Source organism: Mastomys coucha, unplaced genomic scaffold, assembly GCF_008632895.1.
Source record: "Mastomys coucha isolate ucsf_1 unplaced genomic scaffold, UCSF_Mcou_1 pScaffold6, whole genome shotgun sequence".
In the NCBI taxonomy this organism is placed as follows: Eukaryota; Metazoa; Chordata; class Mammalia; order Rodentia; family Muridae; genus Mastomys; species Mastomys coucha.
Window position 1 is genome coordinate 132498743 of NW_022196912.1, and position 15492 is coordinate 132514234.

The 15492-nt window shown below is 39.2% G+C and overlaps 1 pseudogene across 1 annotated transcript; it reads left to right on the forward strand.

Annotated features, from left to right (window-relative positions):
* Positions 1-1050: 1050 nt before the first annotated feature.
* LOC116081136 lies at positions 1051-2201 on the forward strand (annotated as a pseudogene). The gene has a single exon (XR_004114716.1). The product of XR_004114716.1 is annotated as a UL16-binding protein 1-like (transcript).
* The last annotated feature ends 13291 nt before the right edge of the window (positions 2202-15492 follow it).

The window sequence follows — 15492 nt, forward strand, 5'->3', positions numbered from 1 at the left end:
CACCATCCCTGAGATCAAGCTTTACTACAGAGATATAGTAATAAAAATCTCATGGTATTGGTACTGAGACAGACAGATATATTAATGTAATAGAATTGAAGTCCCAGAAATAAGCCCACACACATATGGACCCTTGATCTTTGATAAAGAAGCCTAACCTATCCAGTACAAAAAAGACAGCATTTTCAACAAATGCTGCTGGTCTAATTGGCAGTCTTCATGTAGAGGAATGCAAATTGATCTACATTTATCACCTTGTACAAAGATCAATTCTATTCAGATCAAGATCCTTCACATAAAACCAAATACACTGAATCTAAGACAAGAGAAAATGGGAAATAGCTTCTAGTGTATTGGCACAGGGGAAAATTTCCTGAACAGATTACCAATGGCTGAGGCTCTAAGACCAACAATTGACAAATTGGACTTCATAAAACTGAAAAGCTTCTGTAAGGACAAGGACATTGTTAATAATACAAAATGGCAACCTACAGATTAGAAAAAGGTCTTCACTAAGCCTACAACCAACAGAGGGCTAATCTCCAAAAGTACAAAGAACTCAAGAAACTCAAGACTTCAGAAAATCAACTAACTCAATTTAAAAATGGACTACTATTCTAAACTGAATTCTCAACTGGGGAATCTTGAATGGCTGAGAAGCACCTAAAGAAATGTTCAACATCCTTAGTTACCATGGAAATGCAAATCAAATCAACCTTAAGATTCCATCTTAAATTAATCAGGATGGCTAAGATAAAAAATGGAGGTGACAGCAGATGCTGTCAAGGATGTGGAGAAAGAGGAACACACCATTACTGGTGGGCTTGCAAACTGGTACAACCATTCTGGAAATCAGTCTGGAGGTTCCTCAGAAAATTGGACATAGTTCTACCTGAAGACCCAGCTATACCATTCCTGGGCATATACCCAAAAGATACTCCACCATATCACAAGGACACATGCTTTACTATGTTCATTGGAGTCTGATTTGTAATAGCCAAATGGTAGAAACAATCCAGATGTCCCACAACCAAAGAATGGATTCAGAAAATGTGGTTCCCCTTTCAGACAGTTACATTGCACCTTTGGCCGCCAGGGTCTAGAGAAGAAGCTGTGGAGCTGGCTGCCAAGATCCTTTCCTTGCCCCTGCTGTGCCTACTGTCTGTCTGTGTTCAGGGATAGAAGAGGCTGTTTCTCTTTGCAACACCTTCAATGTTAACATGTCAGAATCTGGACAATAGAGTAATGAAGTCCAAGGCCGAATGAACACCCAGCCTTTGTTTCTCTACAAGGATAACATGTGTCATGCCATTGGTGCTCAGGAGAACAGCATGAATGCCACAAAGATCTGTGAAAAACAGGTTGACACTCTGAAAGATGGATTTGATATTTTCAAAGGGCTGCTGCTTGACATTTTGGAGGAGATTAACACAATCAGAAAGACCCTCACTCTGCAGGCTGAGATGTGTTGCCAGTATGAGGGAGACAAATGTTTCAGGGAATCCTTCCTCAATGGAAAGATCATGTTACATGTTGACACGAGCACTGGCGGCTTGGCTCAATTCGATCCTAGATTCAAGAAGATGATAGAAATGTGGAAAAAAGACAGGGATAAAGCTGCCTTCTTAAACAAGACTACACAGAGGGACTGAAGGACCTGGCTTGATGAGCTCAAGTTGCACTGGAAAGAACATCCAGAACCTCCAGGATTTGCCAATACCTTGTTGATTATTTTATCTACACTAGCATCAATAGTCTTTATCATAGGATTGATCATTTTAAGAGTCTGTTAGTATCAAGACACTCACGTGAAAAAAAAGATTGATCTGCAGTCCTCACCACTTCCTGTGTTGGATGACTCCTTGACATTGACGAGATGTGTTCAGCAAAGGAAGAAGATGAATTTCTGACAGCATCTCAGAATTGTGTGCTGTTGCCTTTGGACCAGACTGGTGGGAACCCATGAGACTAATGGCCGACAGAGCCTCATGCATCAGGAAATCAGAGTGCACTAGGCTGTTGGCAGCAGGGACTTCCTCTTGCTCTGTTCCTTTCCTTTCTCATTCTTCCATGATAGTGCTGTGGAGATCAAGCTAGGCATGGCTCTAAATTACTCCTCACTCTGCAAAAACAATGACTTGCCCTGAGTGACTCCATTTTACAAGCAGCACTTGGCTCTCTTTTAAGTGTAATGCAGACATTGGAGGACGTGACACCTCACTTTAAACACAGACAAATGTCAGCCAAGCACCATCCATGATGCAGGTGCTGATAATTAACTTAATCTCCAAAGTAAAAATATGCCTCCCATGCACTTAACAAAATAGGTTTGAAGTCATGAACACATGTGCATCTCAAATTATATCAGAGAACTAGGTCTGAGAATTTATCTCACCCTCACCTAGACCCCTAAAGAGACCACTTAATCCTGAAATGGTTATGGCCTCTAGAAACTTGCCATCTGGCTGTTTGTTTTTCAAGGAATCTGCAGACAGAGAACTCCTGACTATCTTCAGGCTTCAGCTCCATCCATACAGCTAATGCCTCCTACTTGTATCAACTGTCTGACAGTTCATCTGCTGCTCCATGTTAATGTGGATCTGCATCTCACCTGCTGGATGCTGGGGTCCTGTACCTCATCTCTGCTGTTCACTCAGTCCTGCAGCCTGGTGCAGCCCTGCAGCCCTGCAGCTCTCCACTAGCTTCCTTAACAGTTCCTCTAGCCTCTTCCATTGAGTTCATCTGTGTGACTAGCGTCCCTCTGTCTCTGCCTCCTGTCTGGTCTGTTTAAACTCTAATGGCAACTCATCCACAGTTTTGCAGCCATTCTGTGATTTAAGTACATGTGATAACTTCATGGTGTACAATATTTGAGTGTTTATATTAGTAATTAAGCCTGGAGAAAGAGAGCCCAGGTTGGTCAGGAGACAGTTGTCAAAGTTAATTAGGACTACTTGGTAATTATAGCCAGTGAATTGGATGGAGCAGGTAAATTAAGACACATATGAGCACCTGTTTTCCTGGCATAGGTCACTGATTCAGGATTTCACTCACAATATTATAACCTTCTACTGAGTAAATAGTCCATTGGCAAAGAAATTGGAAATAACCAGTTTTTTTATTTTTCAAACAAATGAAACATCTGGATGGAGATGGGAAGAAAATTCAGCATCCCTACTAAACCCTGGTCAACAGAGACTAAGCTTGCTCCACTGACCCAATGCCTGGCTCACACCACAGTGTAACCTCATACTGTTCAGGGTGAGATCTGAGCAAGGTATTAGGAATGGGAGAGCCTTCCATCATCGTCTCAGGGGAGTAGGTTATCAAAAATAAATAATAATGCAGAAAAAGGAGTGAGGAAACCTCTATGATTATTCATGTATAAGATACATATAAAATTATGCTATTTTATGAATTTGTACAAAAGAAAACTAAGCAAAATATTAGCTTGAGTAAGGAAGATGAGTTATATGCTAAGGAAAAGATGAATCATCAAATGGTCCTGCCTGTAGGGATCCACAGTACCCACAGAGTCCATGATAGGAACAGGTGACACAGAGTCCATGATAGGAACAGGTGACAGTAAGAGTCCTCAACTAGTTTGCACTGTCATGCCAGAAACTACTAGGCACATGGCATAAGCATAGCAATGTCACATACCATGACACATAATAATATAAGTGTTTTAGTGAGGAACAAGGAACAAAGAGACAACTCAGTCATATACTGCTTGCCCCTCACAAGCATGAGCCCCTGAGTTCCCTACTCAGAACCCATGTACACTGTGGTGGCACAAGCTTGTAATCCCAGTGCATGGCACACACAGAGAGAAGTATGTCTCTGGTGTTTCCTCCTCAGCTGGCACAGTTGAATTGATGAGTTCCAGTACAGACTGTCTCAAACCATAGTGTACATCCTGAGAAGTGACATCCAAAGGTAATGTGTAGTCTCCATATGTACAAGTATTTGAACAAGCTTATACACACATGTGTATAAAACACACAAAAAAGATAAACTCTGTGGACCCAAACATGGCTAGTGAGTTCCCAAGAGACAATATTCCTGAGGGGGATAAGTGAGCTTTTAATACTAGTTATGAGATATTATTTAGCCTTCTCTCTGGCGATTTTTATGTTCATATTTGGATGAGAGAAACAGCTCATGTCTTCTTAGATAATAAGTTTTGTAGAACCATTGTTCAACCACTGACATGAAGTGCAAGGATTGAAGACTGGGTAGATGCACATTCTAATTTTATGAGATATACTGAGGAACTGAGTCAGACTCCAAGCATTAGATTCTCCGTTTATTATAGGAGAATATTCGTGGAGGTTTGGTCTGTCACTATTGTATTGTAATGTTAATTATGTATGGGAAGGTCTAAGCCTGTGAGTGACTTCCCACATTTACATTCTTTTGTTATACAAACTTTGTACCTTGATTTATAACTATTGGTTAAATAAAGTTGGCTACAGCCAATTTCTGAAAAGATGATAGGCAGGTGGGTTTGGAGTGACCTGGGATGGGGAGAAGGAAGAAGAAGAAAGAGGAAAGCGAGAAGTTGCTGCATAAGGGGAGATGGACAAAGGCCCATGCCCAGGCGAAACAGCAAGTGTCTAGGGTACTTCACTGGCGAGGTAGCCAGGCCAACAGTTAGAAGAGTAGATTAGGGGTTAACCCCCAGTAATTGTCAAAGCCAAATAAAATAACAAAAAAACGAAAGAAAAAAAGAAAGAAAATGTGGTTCATTTACACAATCGAATTCTACTCAGCTATTAAAAACAAGGACATCATGAATTTTTCAGGTAAAGTGGAACTAGAAAATATTATCCTGAGTGAGGTAACCCAGACCCAAAAGGACATACATGATATGTATTCACTGATAAATGGATATTAGCCAAAAATTGAGAATACCCATGATACAACTTATGGACCATATGAAGCTTAACAAGAAGGCCCAAGTGTGAATGTTTCAATCCCACTTAGAAGGGGGAACAAAATAATTACGGGAGGTGGAAGGAAGGAGAGATCTGAGTGGGAGAGGGAAGGGGGAGTAAAATGGGGGGGGCAGGATCAGATATGGAGGAAGACAGGAGAAACGCCCAGAGGGCCAGGAGAATGAATAGAAATAGGTAGCAGTGTGGGGTGGGAGACAAAGTGAACCTTAGAAAGTCTCAGACAGCAGCAATGTGACAGGTTCCCAGGACCCACTGAGGATGACCTTAGCTGAAATGTCTAACAGTGGAGAGATAAAATGTAAAGAGACCAGTAGATAGACAGGGCTCCCAGTGGAGGGATGGGGCCATCCACCCATCTAAAACATTTTGACCCAGAGTTGTTCCTGTCTAAAGGAAATGCAGTGACAATAATGAAGCAGAGTCTGAAGGAAAGGCCATCCAGAGACTGTCTCAACTTGGGATCCATTCCATGAGCAGGTACCAAACCCCAACACTGTTGCTGATGCCATACTGTGCTTGCAGACAGGAGCCTGGCTTGACTGTCCTCTGAGAGGCTCTACTAGCAGCTGAATGAGACAGATACAGATATTTATAGCAAACCATTAGACTGAACTCAAGGACCCCTCTAGAAGAGTTAGGGGAAGGACTGAAGGAGCTGAAGGGAATTGCAACCCCATCAGAAGAACAACTATTAACTAACTGGATCCCTCAGAGATCCCAGAGACTAAGCCACCAACCAAAGAGCATACATGGGCTGGTCCATGACCCCTGCTACATATGTAGCAGGACTGTTTTGTCTTGCCTCAGTGGGAGGGTCGTGCATGGTCCTCTGGAGGCTTGTTGCCCTAGAGAAGGTAGATGCTAGAGTGGTGAGGTGGGAGTGGACAGGTGGGTTTAGGAGCACCCTCTTAGAGGTGAAGGGAAGATAGGGGGCTCATAGAGGAGGGACCAAGAAGCAGGACATTGGAAATATAAATAAATAAAATAACAAAAATGTAAAACAAATAATTTCATAGCTTGGAAAATACAAAGTTATTATCTTGCTATTTTCAAAGCAACAAGTCTCAGACAAATCACACTTTGTTGAATTCAAGGTCTTTTTCAGGGCAATGTTCCCTCCTAAGGCTTTAGAGGAGAATCTATCTCCTCTTTTGAAGCCAATACAGGATAGCTGTGTACTCAATTTACCACATCATCAAAGTGTAGTACTTGCCCTTTATTTGTGTGTATGTTTCTTTCCTGATTCTGACCCCCCTGGACTCTTCTATTTAGAACTCGTTCTCCTTGGTGAATGGTATCAACAGGCCACATTTGAAACCCACTCTATTCTTGATAGATGTTTGAGTTGTTTCAAACTGGGAATTATAATATATAATATTGCTACAAATATTCTTGAATATATTTTAGCAAATATATCTACATTGTTTTGAGCATAAAATAAAATTGCTGTTCAGATGGACCATCACAGAGACACTGCCAAGTGATCTTCCGAGTGAGTTAACACCAGTTTACACTCCATCAGCAGCTCTTTGAGTTTCCTGGAGAATCTCAGGGCTAGGCTGGTGGGTGTAAGCTGCAGTCTTGTTTAGTTCTTAATTTTTATATTTTACTACCATGACAGAAGCACTCTTTGAAAGTTTATGATTCATTTTCTCTCCAGTGACTGTCTAAGGCAGGACCAGCCAGGAGTGCACAGGCCACAGAAGCAGCAGAGCAGCTGGGACTGGGTCCTTCCTGCATCCATCTGCAACCAGGAGGTGGGGCAGTTCCGCAGCCCTCTGTGTACCAGTCTTGCCAGGAGAGAGCTAATCTCCCAGGAGTGCTGAAACAGGCTGACAGACCCACAGGAGAAACAAGCTCCAGCCAGAGACAGCAAGAACATCTAACACCAGAGGTCACCAGATGAAGAAGGCAAATGCAAGAATCTTACCAACAGAAACCAAGATTACTTGGCTTCATCAGAACACAGTATTCACACCACAACAAGTCCTGGACACCCCAACATATGGGAACAGCAAGGTTCGGATTTAAAATCATATCTCATGATGCTGATGGATGATTTTAAGAAGGACATAAATAACTCCCTTATGCTGCACACTTTTAATGCCAGCACTTGAGAGGCAAAGGCAAGCAGATTTCTGAGTTCAAGGCCAGCCTGGTCTACAGAGTGAGTTTCAGGACAGCCAGGGCTATACAGAGAAACCCTGTCTCGAAAACAACAACAACAAAAAAAGCCTCCCTTAAAGAAATATAGGAGAATGCACGTAAACAGGTAGAAGCCCTTAAAAAGGAAACACAAAAATCCCTTAAAGAATTACAGGAGAACACAACCAAACAGGTGAAGGAATTGAAAAAAACCATCTGGGATCTAAAAATGGAAGTAGAAATAATAAAGAAACCACAAAGGGAGACAACTCTGGAGATAGAAATCCTAAGAAAGAAGTCAGGAACCATAGATGCAAGCATCACCAACAGAATACAAGAGATAGAAGAGAGAATCTCAGGTGCAGAAGATACCATAGAAAACATTGACAGAACAATCAAGGAAAATGCAAAATGCAAAAATGAGTGGAGCCGGCCTGCAGCTCCACGTACCTGGGTTCTCCCAGATGAAGGTTTGAAAGGACCTGGAAAAGAAGAGGGGTCGAGAGACAAAGGAAACGGAGGCCAAGTAGCTTTTGTATCAAGGCTTCAATTTACTTACGGATCTTTTGGGATTATATAGGCAGAGGTAAAAACTGAAACCGAATCTCCAGGTACAAGACATATGCATAACATAAACACTTCAGCAGACGTCAGATGTCAAAGCCTCTAGAAACTCAAGGTCCTCAGGCAAGTAGGCATTTTCCCAGCTCGGTGTGACTTCCAGTCCACTCCTCTTCAAAGGCGAACTGTCAGTCTGTAGCGGGCCATTGTTTATCCCCGCAGATGGCTGCCAGATGGTACAGGCTGTCAGAGTCCATGGCTGGAGAGAGAACTGCTTCACAGCTTTTGAAGTGAAAACCTATTTCTAGTTTAACAAGAACATATTAAAGCCCAATATTGTTAACTATAGGATTCTTGGCATTACGTACAAATTAAAAGAACCAGGAACTTGACTCTGGCCAATACTCTTATTGCCCTAATCACAACTCCCAAATCAAATACAAACAACAAAATTCAGTAGGTTCCTGTATAATGTTCAGTGCAGTGATTTGGTTACAAAATAGTTTCATTATTAATAGTCATAGACACATTCTTTGCTAAACAGATTTCCTTACTCCATTTTAAGCTCTAGAGTAGCAGAATGGGTGGAAATTTTCATACATTTTGGAGAAATCCTCATGTAACATGAGTTATGTGACAGAAAAGCAGAGATGGCTAAAGTACATGAACTTTGGCTGGCTCAGCAGACAAGAGGAGAACCCCAGTCCAGTGTCTAGCCACTTTGCATTTGTCAGAACCTTTAGTGTGTCTTCTTTTTCCTGTAACAGGAGACAGTGGCCAGTGTCCCTCCTCACAAGTACTGCTTTTCATTTTAAATGCTTGTAAGCTGGTAAAGTCCTGAGATGGCTTCCGGGAAATCATTTTCCTTTCTTCAAAAGTGAAATCTCTGCTTGAAGGAAATATCCACCCAAAATAACAGCTGGGACGTCACTGACTGTGGAAGTTTATTTGAGTAGACTGTACTTTTTGTATGAAAAAGCTTCATATGATGCAGGAAATTGATTTGTGTGGTGGTTTGAGTATGCTTGGCCCAAGGAGGAAAACTTAAAAATAGATTCTTAAAAAGAAGTCCTATTATCTCATCCCATGGCCTTTACCAAAAATTGGAAGCTACATGAATCTAGTCTCAGAGGTCATTTATTCCTATGTGTGCAAAGAGTTGAGTGTGGAAGTTTCTGAAGTTTCTTCCTCTTGTTGGAGGAAGTATGTCATTGTGGGCATGCATTTTAAGACCCTTGTCTTAGTTGCCTGAGGATGCCAGTCTTCTTCCAGATGCCTTTGGAACAAGAAGTGAAACTCTCAGTTCCTCCAGCTTCATGTCTGCTTGGATATTGTCATGCTCCTGCCTTGATAATAATGGACTGAACCCTCTGAACCTGTAAGGAAGCCCCAATTAAATGTTTCCTAGTAAAAGTTGCCATGGTCATGGTATCTCTTCACAGCACCCTAAGACAATTTGTTTAACCAATTTCTCTAAAAAGTGTTTGTCTTTCAGTTTAGCTCAAAATAATTGAGTAGGCAAGTAAATGTGCCAGGTTCCAGAAATATCAGGTTGGTTTGCACAAGAATAGAAGGAAAGCCTTCAGACTTTGGGGACTACGGAGGGAGCATATCCTTCTTTTCCCTCCCTTCTTCCTTTTATTCTTGCCTCCAGTTTTAATCTCTCTTTCCATCCTTCTTTCCTTGGCATTTTGAAAAGCAAATTCACATGAGATGAGTACAACAGAGAAAGATAGATTGCTTCACAGCCAGTTTCCTCAGTGGTGACTCTACAGTGCTTATCAGGATAGCACAGCAGCTTTAGATCAGTAAGTACTTGTCCCTTGGGAGGATAGGCCTAGTTCCTCTGACCACTGACCGAGCCCTGTTTGCTCTCATGTCTTCAGAAATGTCCACACTCAACTCATTGCACACATAGGAATAAATGACCTCTGAGACTAGACTCATGCAGCTTCCAATTTTTGGTAAAGGCCATGGGATGAGATAATAGGGCTTCTTTTTAAGAATCTATTTTTAGGTTTTCAAATGCTTCAAAAGAAGAACTATCTCTGGGGACTGGAGATGTGATACAGAAAACACAGCTCTTGGTGCCTCTCTTATTGCATAGTTAAGCCAAATGGGAATTGAAGAGTAACTTTCTAAAGTATTATAACAAAGTTTATGTCTGACCAGATGAACCAAGATGTCATATTCTCATGGCCTTTGCATTGATTCAAATGAAAGGAGACCTTTTTCAAAGAAGTTTAAACTTTTAACTTGTTTTCTAGAAAAATATTGACTTATGGATTGGAGTGTGATTTGAGTAAATTTATGCATTGTTTGTATTGCCAAGATATGGATAAGCAAAACAGAAGTACTGATTTAGAAGTATTTTGTGGTTTATTAAATAAATGCAGTATATTATAAAAAAATAAGGGAAAGAAAACTTTCCAGTAAAAATAAAGTAATTATCCACCTATTTATATAATAGATACTTTTTTTCTGTCTGTGTCAGGCTCTGGGAGACTCTGAACCCCTCCCCCCCTCACATAAGGTAAACAACTTTGTTCAAATCACAATGACTTTTGTCATAGTGAAAGTGATAAATAAGTAAATCAATTGGAACTGTAAAAGTGGAGTAGCATCCCTCACAGACTTCAATAACGCATCTGTCAGGATAGAACAAATGAATTCTAATTTTTACTAGAGAGAAAGGAAGGGAAAGAGCCTGGCCAGCATGGGTAGGAGGCCATGCCAGACAATGTAGACTCCCACTCATGTGGTTAAACTAGATGGTTATTCTGATATCTAGCAGTTGTAAATGGTTTTAAGTTTTTGAGCAGGTTTGGAGTCTATAAAATAAAAGTGTACACTAAAACACTGTATATGTGAAAGTCATAGAATTCTAGCCAGTAAATCCTGATATGGAAGGAGGAATATTATACTCGGAGTATGCCCCTATTTCTTTGTGACAGTCTGTTAATTACAGCATTTTACAGCTATGTTCATGAAGGATACTGATAATCAGTCATGATAATTCTTCAGGTTCCTGACAGACATTGAACTGTAGCAACTAGTTGCTGTTTGCAAGAATGGGGGTTGATATAAAGGTTTTGATAATTTTTATGCTTAGTTAACAATAAGAAATTACACTGTAGCTAGGCGGTGGTGGCATACACCTTTAATCCCAGCACTTGGGAGGCAGAAGCAAGCAGATTTCTGAGTTTGAGGCCAGCCTGCTCTATCTACAGAGTGAGTTTCAGGACTATACAGCCAGGGCTATACAGAGAAACCCTGTCTTGAAAACCTACCCCCCCCCCAAAAAAGATTTCATTCTAAACTGTTTCTTAGGCTAAAAAAATAAGATACTCTATATAGTATTTATCAAACATTAGGAGCCAGGCAATGTGTAATTTATGCTAATGCCATCATGCCATGTATCTCTCATGAACGAGATATTACTATCCCCTTATGGAATAAATCATTGGCCTAAGAATATGTGTAAATATGTGTTGAGTCTGCTGAGACCCTGGAACTCAGACTCTGGGACTCAGACCCTCAGCATCTGAGAACTCATTCCCACCACAGCTATAAGCACGTTGCCTTCCAGCTTCAGGCATGTTAACAACACTTCATTTCTAGAAATTCTATATGAACTAAGCCTTTGGACTTCCTTGTCAAACAAGAATTTAATGTTAAACTCTGCTTGCCTAAGAGATACTTCATCTTTGCATCAAAATTCCTGTGGATAAAAGTATTCACACGACTCTTGGAAATCTCTGTATTTGCTACTACAATAAATATGAAATCCTACTGTGTAAGACATTTGATAGGCTTTGTGAAAGAGAAAATATGCATATGGAATTCAGTTCATTGAGACACTTAACAAATCCTAGTTGTCTTATACTTTGCTACCAGAAGGAACTACCTTTTTAAGCTGAGTCAAGCAGAGAAATCTTTCAAAAGAGAATTTTGTTTTCAGTAAAGGTAAGGTATGTTATACCCACAATCTGCTAAAAAACAACTAGGTGTTTTAGATAAAGGTTTTAAAATTATGCCTTGAAACCAGGCCTGCTAGTTTAAGCTTTTTATCTCAGCTCCTTGGGAGGATAAGAGAGAAACATTGGCTGGTCACAGAGCAAGTTCATACTATAACCTTATCTTAAAAACAAAACAAAACAAAACAAACAAACAAACAAACAAACAAACAAAAACCCTTTAGCTTGGCTAAACTTTAATCTCCTGGAGGCAGAGGCAAACTGACTTTTGTAAGTTTGAGACTAGCCCAGTCTCTATACCAAGTTGCAAGCTAACAAAGCTACATAATGAGACCTTGAATCAAAAATAAAATAAACACTTTCTTCTTATTTTTTGATTCATTTGTTTCTGTTTTATGTATATTAATGTTTTGCCTGCCTGAATATATATGCACCAGGTGCAAGGTCATGAAATTCCCTGAAATTAGGGTTATAGATGGTTGTGAGCTACCATATGGGTGCTTGGAATTGAACACAGGTCCCCTGCAAGAGCAATACTTACTCTTAAGTTGATAGCCATTTTCCCTGTCCCAAATAAAAATATTTCTAAAGTCTTACATTACTAATAATATAGTAAACAGTAATTTGCCTTAAGGAAGAATAAAATTAGAAATCAGAGACATAAGTAGAATGTGAATCTGAGTTTGCATTATATAGGCTTTCCTGTTGCGGGAATAATAAAAAAATGAATACACCCTGCAAACTCCATTTCCCACCTAGCCAGGTTCTTGAGCTGGTGCAGTGCAGACATCACCATGTCCCAGCAGTCTCTTGTGATTTTCTCCAAGCTATTTAAAACATCTCGCTTGCATGTAACTCCTTACACACCCCAACAATCATCCATTCAGATAGTGCCTAGGACCCGGTAAGTAAAGCATGACTCTTAAGGCCTTAACATCCAATCAGATTTATATAATAATAAGATCACAATTTGCAATAGGCCAATACAATAATTTCAGAACCAAATAATAAAGACAATATTCTAACCCAATTAATCTATTTTGTAAAAACCTTTGCTTGGTTGTATAACCACGTGGGATCTGACTCCTCATCATCCTCTGACTCCATGATGATGAATCTCTCCTCCTGCTCCTGACCTTTCTCCTCCTCCAACTCTAGCTCCACCTCTCTATTCCTGTCCAATCACTGGACTGTCACTACCCTAATATGCTTGGACAGAGAAAATGCTGCAACATTTCCCTTTCTGTTCAATTTTTTAAAAAAGCACTTTCTCTCAAAATATAAATTGAACACAACTATTACATATATTGTAAATTATCTTGTATAAAGTATATCTGACATCTAGTCCAACATCTTTGTCCATAAAATTGAACACTATCTTCTATCTTAACTTAAAAGACAAAACCTTTGCACCTGGCTATGTCTTAGCTTAGATTGGATGCCATCTGAAAACCATTTTCTCAAAAGTAAAAACCCTGGGCTGGCTAGGAGACTATGTAGTTTTTCAACTCCATCAGAAATTCAAGAACGACTGAATAATTGAGAATATATGGGAAGCCTAACATGGCTTCCAAAATTTAGCCAATTGATAGAGACTGCTGGACACCTGGACAGTCCTTACTTCAAACTTTGGAGCATCAATCTTCAGCCTTCTGTCCCATGAATGTCTGACAGACAAGAGAAACAGGAATATTAAGGACTCACCTAATCTGTCTCGGCAGGTTTAAGCTGTCCTAGGCCTGTGAGTATGTCCTTTTTGGACAGTATTGCCTGTAGATGAAGGGACAATTTTTGCCCTGTGGCTGCCTTGCCACAACTGGAGCACAACTCCAATGATGCTCGATTTCTTCTGTGAATCTAAAACAGAGAATGCTGTCAGGAGCAGACTAATGACTAAATATTACCATCTCAGACATATTAACTTGAATGTTCTATGGGGGAAAGAGAATCAATGCAATCAAATATGTGAATAAGGAAGTTGAGAGAACCTTTCCACCTTTTCCCAGGACAGCACAGAGCTGTACTACAGGCCAGAATAAACCTCATATTTACCAATCCTGTGTGAGTGTGCAGCACAGATTCATTTTGCTGGCCAGTCACATTGCTGTAAGCTTGCATTTGGGTGAATCTAAGCTAGTACTGAGGCCATTTGCTGAAATAACTGTGAGTTATTCTAGATATAGGCATGAACCCAGCTTTGAGTTACTGAAGAGACTTTTTCATGAAAGATGCAAATCAAATAGTCAAGAATAACAAAGTACATAGAATTTTTACCATCAGTATTTGCAGATCCAAGTTGCTACAGTACAGGAAAACATTAATTATGCTTATATGGTATTTGATAATGCTGAAAATATCAATAATTGGTAAAAACTGAAAAATTGACAATAGGTTTTTAAACTTATAGTTTTAGCAATAACATTTTAAAATAAATTACAAGGTACAATGAATAAGCACAGCTAAGGAAATTATTTTAAAAAATACAGGTAGATCAACAAACACCAATCAAGAGAAAAAAGTTCAAAGATGAAGGAGAACATAATGAATTTACTGTGAGAAGGATTGCAGGTAGCCATCCTCAGAGAAAAAAAGAAAAAGACGTCCATTTTTAGTGGGATTTTCAAAATATAATGACTGAAAAGTTCTTCTAAAATGATGATACCAATCACCAAACAACATCAGCTACCAACAAGCAAATAAATGCTGTAATATCATCACATGAAATTTTATACTATGAGTATTTTCCTATTTCCTTCTAATAGCCTGTTAATTTTAACATTTTGCCACTATGTTCCTGTAGATACTGACAATTAGTCATGATAATCACTTTCAGGCTCTTGATCAATACTATCTAGCAGCCAAATGCTGTCTGCCAGAATGGGGATGAATAAAAAGATTATGGCTTTTCTTTATACTTAATTAGGAATAAATTTTTCTGATTCTCTGCAGCAAAAATGGATGCCAAAATTCAGCATAATAAGTGAAATCCTTTGAAAAAATCATTATTAAGAAAAATATACAGTTAAATGGATTGCAGTAGTAAGGGCCAAATATTTTCATATAAAAAAATTGAAGGAGTTCACTATTAAGTAGACCTTTCTTAAAGGAAAATTTGAGAGTTTTACTGAAGCAGAAATAAATCGATCTAAGTAGGATATCTGGGAAAAAGGGGTAACAAAGATCAATTATGTAATTTTTATAATATCTAAGTAGATGAGGAATTGCAAAACAATAGTAATATTAATGGCTTATGATCTTTAAACAGATCATTTAAAATACAAAACCAATAAGGTATCCATGAACTTATACCTTGACAAATTATATAAAATAATTGTGCTTTTATTTCCAGAGTAACTAATGGCAGAATGAATACAGTAGTAGTAGTGTGCAATGTGTGGAAATAGTTTTAAAATATTCAATCCGTCTAGTAGAATGTAGTTAAGCAGACAAAAATAGGTAAAATATGACAATTAAGACTACAAATGTATCAGTCATTGTGTATAATATGAACACACTGTTTATTCTGGTAACAAATCAACAAAAACAACTTTAAAAAGAATTTTTAAATATAAATGTATGCTGCTTCCAAGAGAACCATTTAAATATAAAGCTCAAGGTAAAAGTAGAAAAAATATATTTCAAAGAAATCTACTTATTAATCTCAGATGTCTTTTCTGTTCTTACATGATGGCGCAGGGTACCAAACTCAAACCCTGCACAGTCTGGGAAAGGCTACCACCACTGAGCCACATCTCCAGTTGGAAACATTCTTTTCTTTTCTTTCTTTCAAAATGCCAGTCCTTTACTTTGTTTGTATATGTCATGAATTCTTTGAATAAGCTTGCCAT